General features: G+C 41.0%; 1 protein-coding gene across 1 annotated transcript in view; it reads right to left on the bottom strand.

Annotated features, from left to right (window-relative positions):
- Positions 1–3739, bottom strand: part of muc15 (mucin 15, cell surface associated) — an 11782-nt gene extending 8043 nt beyond the window's left edge. The window contains exon 1 of the mRNA XM_005930797.3: positions 3587–3739. The gene's annotated coding sequence lies outside the window, so the exon portion shown is untranslated. The remainder of the gene's footprint in view (positions 1–3586) is intronic.
- Positions 3740–6184: the final 2445 nt, after the last annotated feature.

The following is a 6184-nucleotide window of genomic DNA, read 5'->3' as shown; positions in this document are numbered from 1 at the left end:
GTTTGTTTGTTTGTTTGTTTGTTTGTTTGTTTGTTTGTTTGTTTGTTTGTTTGTTTGTTTGTTTGTTTGTTTGTTTGTTTGTTTGTTTGTTTTTTGAGGGCTGCATAACTTCTTTTAGAAGACTTATTTTGTTCATCTATTTTTGGAATTTTTATTTTCATTTTGTCGCAGATTTATTCATCGAGGTCACCTTCGTGCGAGTTGCTTCTTTAAGGTCATCTTCCTCACTTCTTTGAAAGCTGCTGATTGCACCACGTGCCCGTGACCACCTCCAGCAGATAAATATCCATCGTCAAGAAACATTGAAACCCGACTTTTAAAGTTAAAGTTACTTTGCAATCTGCTTTTTACACGATCAAAACTCAGCTGCAACATTTATCCATTTTGCATTGTAAAATTTCCCAAAAGGGCATCAAAGCTAACGATAGCCGAGCAAACCTGCCCCTCTAAAAAGAGTGTGGATGTGATATTATCATTAATATACCATGGGCTATTTTTAGAATTAGAAAAAGATGCATGACATTTACATTGCATTGTTCCTAACCTAACCAGTGATAATTTTAATTAATATTGTGGATTATAACAATTACAAGTCCTCGTTTTCCCAGTTCTACACTTGTACTTTACCAGAGTTTTGTTAAATTGCACATTGACAGACATGTTCCCGACGGGCTGTTTATTTTTGTTGCTTTAATGTGTTTTTTTTTTTTTTCTTCAAAACATAGGGAGATTGGAGGTTGGGCACAAAATGAATTTTTGATTCAAATAAAAGCTAAAGGATGAAAAACAGCTTTTCTGTTATTTCCTTCCCCCCCTGTTTTCTTTGAGCGTCTGAAAAGTCTGTTTACCACCTGCTGAGTATAAGCACCATCAGGAAGGACCCACAGGTGCTAAATGTGTGTTCATCACAGCCTTCAAAGTCCGCCTGGCCACATTGGAAGACTCAAAAACAAGAAAACATCTCCAGCCTGATTTTTTTCTTCCCCGCATTTTCCAAAATGCAACCAAAACACCTGCTTGAGGGGTGAAGGTCAGCTTCACTGACATGAGTCATAATAAAAATCCTTGAATTCCACGCCACCACCTGACTTTCAGAGAGCTGCTCAACGGACACATTCGGGAGCTTGTTGGCAAATTTCTAAGCAGTCATCCCCTACGATGTCTGCATAGCCCCGACACAATCTCTGGTGAGATCTGTGGCTTTTTGACAGTGTGAATTGTGCGAGTGCCCTGTGAGCTATGTGTTCTCCCCTCGGCTTCACTCCAGTACACAAATGACTGCAAATCCCTACAGGGCACTCTTGCTGTGAGTCACTTTGTTGATCAGTTGCTTTGTTCTAAATTCATGCTTGTTATAATCAGCACGAGAGGCTCAGTGTACAGTGTGTAACATTGGCGCCTGGAGCAACAGAGGCTTCACTTGCAAATCTGGGAATTTCACATTTCCGGTTTTACCTGTTTTGACATGTTCAACAGAGGTGCTAAAAACATCAAGGAAGTACTTTGTTTTTAGCTCATCGGGATTGATAATCTGGCAAAAAGGAAAACCCAAGCGTGTATATTCGTTATGTTTTGAATACAGTTTGTATTTCCTTGAAACTGCTGATGTTAGCTTTAAAATAGCACTGCTCAGTTGTTTTGACTGACAACTCACAATCAGCCAGGGATTGTTCAATCGCTGGTTAGCTTTTCGACAAGCTTGTTATCATCCGACGACTTTGTTTTCGTGCTGGTCTTTTTTGTTTTCTGAGAAACAAATGGGCGGGGGGGGGGGACGTGTGTGTTTTGCTTTTTCAGCCTGCCGCAGGATCAATCGGGCTCGTTCGTGTTCGCCGATCGTGCAACACACACAAAAAAATGTTTCAGTCCAGCAGCAGAATGGCGGGAACAAGTTAGAGCTCATAACACTGCAGCGGTGGAAAAAAACAAAGTGGCGCTTTTAAGTGACACACTAATGCATCTCCTGCCTCTTCCGTCGCTTGATGGATTTTGGAATACTGTGTGAACTTTTCATCCTTCCTCTTTCTCCCCACATTTCCCATCTCGCGTCTTCACAGTACACCATCAATTTTAAGACAACAGCTCTCAACTGAGCACTCTGAGGATAAAAGTCTAATTACACTGCAGGCATCTTGAGAAGCTCGTGTAAAGGAAACCAGTTAATGTGGAACCAGTTTTACAAGCAGCTCAGCAGCGTCACTGTTGTGTTTTGTTGTTTGATTGTTCAATGTTCAAATGAGCACACAATCAGCATGGAAGTAGTTTCTCTATAATGCAAAGACCAGAGTATTATTGGTGATTGTCAACTCGTTTTAAAAACACATAGAAAAACATTGTGCAGCTGACCTGTTCAGACACAGACTCTACCACCATTGTGTCTTTGGATGGCACATGTGGGCCGTGCAATTTCAAACCAGCTGTGCCCACTTTGATCCTGTGACACAGTGCATAGCTATGAACAACAACTACTCTGAATCATTAAAAAAAAAGAAATTACAGCAGCGAGCTGCGCCCAGAGAATATTTTGACCCGCCAACTAGTCTTCGCGCAGCAGCAAGTTCACGGCAACGGGGAGAGAATTTTGCTTCTGACCCTTCGCACTCAGAGAAGCCATCTGTTGAAAAGAGCTCCCACTATGCCAGTCTGTCAGAGCGCAAGCTATCATCTCAACAGCTCAGTCAGCCGTGCCTTCATCAACATCACACAGACACACTCACGCAGGCTGAAAGGGACACTAATGTGATTCCTGTAAACACCTGGCGACAGCGTATCCTTCTTAATTATCTGACATTTTAGCTGTCTGAAGTTATTATCACCCCTCAATATACTGTAATTTATTTTACATTCATGTGTAACGCAACCTCTGCGTACAGCAGAAGTTTCAGGCTGTGTTTATACTCCTGGTTAAGAGCAGTTGAACTCTTAACCAACTCTCAGCCCTACCCAACAGTGTATGAAGAAAAGAAAATTCTCTTTGTTGACTCTGCTTATCAATGCATTTGTGTGGTTAGGCCATATTTTGATTGATTTTTTTTATCTTAAAGTGTGTGTACTCTGGATTAAAAGATCTCAATAGTTCATCCATCCCAGTTTTTAAATGTACAAAACATCGCTCTAAGGCTCTTAACTGTAAAAACTGGCAACCACTTATTCCCCCTGCCTAGGTTATATAAAGTCTTAAAGTATGTATGTCACGAGTGACATTGTGACGTTGTGGCACCTAGCAACCAACTTGTTTTCTTACTTTCATGTTGAAAACAAAAGCTCTTCAGTTTTTGAATCTTCTATTTTTACACTTTCAAAATAAGAAGCAGTGACAAAACCTGCGGGGTACGGCCAATTGTTAAGTGTAACTGTAAATGTTACAGCTACCAAATCAAATATCATCAAACACAATGCCGCTGTGAAAACAAAAAGTGGAATGAAGATAGGGGGTTTGTGAATATTCATAAAAAATAACAGTAAATATGGTCCTGAAAAGCATATTCCCGACAGCTTTTAGCCTCACACGTTTGCTGTGAATTGGAAAGACAAAAATATAAATAAATAAATAAATAAATAAAACCCTCCCTCAGTAAATCCTTACCTTATTTTTAGGCTATATCAGATGAGAACAGGTGCACAGGCAACAAAATCTCTTCACTCAGCTGCCAACATGTGAGAGTGAATCAGCAGTCGGCTTGGAGAGAGAAGGAAGAGAAGGAGGGAGGGAGGAGGGCCCGACAGAGTGGCATTCAGGAAAGAACCTGTTCAACCTGCTTCTTCACCTGCCAGCAGCAGAAACACGCCCTGAACCGCATCCAGTTGCATGCCGTGAAAAGGCCACGAAGGACGGGGATGAAAATGAATTGGTGTACGAGTAAAGAGGGTTGGGGGAATGTCAATTTGCTACCACCTCATTATTTCATGTTGCCATCTAAATAAGTTGATTATATTAATTTTTGGTTGCCAGGTTTCCAGGTTGCCAGGTTAGATCTGTGAATTCCCCCCCAGTGGGCGGAGCATTTTGCCAAAGGTCCTCGGAGCCTTTTTTTTTTCCTCCTGCTGCGGTCGTCATGGTAACAGAAAAGAGGCTGGTAAGCTCGGGTTTCATCCATGCTTTTGTCTCTGGTCTATATCAGGCTACCAGGTGACGTGTGACTTTGTGAACTCGCAGGTACCGTGCGTCAAATGAGCCAGGATTGCTTTTTTGTCTCGTTCCTCGATTAAGTGAGTCATGCAGAGGCTGAATTCATTTAGTGCGAACGAGCGAGGCTGGTGAAGTGGCACTCAAAGCTGGCGTGTTTTGGTGAGTTAAGAAGAGGGAGTGGCTGTGCTTGCTTTGCTAATGAAATTGAAAACTACAGGTTTCCATCAAATAGTCTGAAAGCCCATCCAGTTCTCCAAAAGAGTACGCCCAATCAGCATGAGCATTATACAGAATACCTGGCAGCCATTAATAGTCCAAAATCAAGTGCTTTAAGGTGGTTATTTTTACAGCTTCAGCCACTGCAGACTCGCCTCAGTCAAGCAGCTACACAACACAACTAACCTTCAACAGGTCATGTCAAAAATCTCTTTGAAATATGAATAAAACGATATGAAAAAAGCAGCAGAGCTGTCTGTTCAGGTCTCGGTTATTACTTCCTACCTGTTTTACATGTTATAAGCCAGTAATCAAACACATTAACTTTCGCAAAAAGTACTCATGTGTTTTGCTATCATAACCACGTGGGTTTATTTATCATCTTGCACTGAAGATGCCATTGTTTAGCTGCTGATATACTGCCATAGATGAGGTTTAACAGTGGCCCACTGTTCCGAGCACACAGAGTTCCTCACAGACAGCTTGTCACTGCCACCTCATGTGGCCTGCCAGTGTTTGAAGCTAATGGGATCATGTAGCTTCATCAGGGATGTGAATAATAGAAATGCCTAAATCTTGAACGGAGGATAAACAGCCTTCAAACTTGAGTGCAAAACAAAAGTGTGCAAAAGTCATGAAAGGTTAAAGGAAAAGCAAGTTAGGGTGCTATGAAACCTGGAGAATGCATTATGAAGAAGGGTGCATTTGTGAATACTGACGTTTAATGCCAAGTTTCACCCACTGCCCAAAAGATCTGTAGCTTTATGGATAGATAAAAGCACTGTAGCAAAGTCTCTGTTTCTTTGATCTTAGGCAGTAGAATTTAGACAGTAAGAACAGCAAACAGTCATACCAGTTTTCAGAATTACAATAAGGGAGGAATGCAAATAATCATACATGCAATTCTTCCTGTGAAAGCTCATAACTGGAGCTGCTTGGAGAGAAATGCCCTCAGTATCTAGCTCTCAGACATTTGCATCGCAAATAGATAAGCCTGTATGTGCAGGATTGGGCCATTTGACTCACGTGACTGTGCTATCGCATAGACAAACCTTGGCACAGAGAGGCAACACATAGAAAACAAAAATAATATTTAATGTGTGTTTAACATTGAGTTAAAAACACAATCTGAAGAAAAAAAGAGGCATTGGCATTAACTAGATTCACATGTAGCATAGATTCACACATTTTTTTCACTCATTTCTGTAATATGTGACATACAGTCAGCCGACACTTTGTCAGTACCGGGTTGGACCCTCTTGTGCCCTCATACCTGCCTTAATTCTTCATGGCACAGGTTCAACAGGGTGCTGGAAACATTCCTCTGAGATTTCGCTCCATGTTGGCATGATAGCATCACACAGTTGCTGCAGATTTGTCAACTGCACATCCATGATGGAAATGTCCTGTTCCATCGCATCCCAAAGATGCTCTATTGGATTGAGATCAGGTGACTGTACACTCAATACACTGAACTCACTGGCACATTCAAGAAACCATGACTCGAGCTTTGTGACATGGCATGTAGCCTGCTAGAAGCAGCCATCAGAAGAAGGGTACACTGTGGGATGATGATAACAACAACAACAACAACAATCTTTATTTATAGAGCACATTTAAAAACCAACGGCATGCCAAAGTGCTTAACATAAAACAAATTAACACAAGTATAATCAAAGTCATAAAAAGAAAAAATAAAAGTGTAAAATTATGTTCACAGGAAAAAGCCACCAATAGAAAAAAGTATAACTATAGCACATAATTATAGCACAATATAACTATGCCATCAAAACACAATGGCGATATGACATGCACAGCGCAAATAAAAGCATGATAGGA

The sequence above is a fragment of the Haplochromis burtoni genome, unplaced genomic scaffold (assembly GCF_018398535.1).
Source record: "Haplochromis burtoni strain Fernald_Lab_line unplaced genomic scaffold, NCSU_Asbu1 Contig_135, whole genome shotgun sequence".
Lineage (NCBI taxonomy): Eukaryota > Metazoa > Chordata > Actinopteri > Cichliformes > Cichlidae > Haplochromis > Haplochromis burtoni.
Note: the sequence above shows the minus strand (reverse complement) of the source record. Positions and strands in the feature narration are given on the sequence as shown.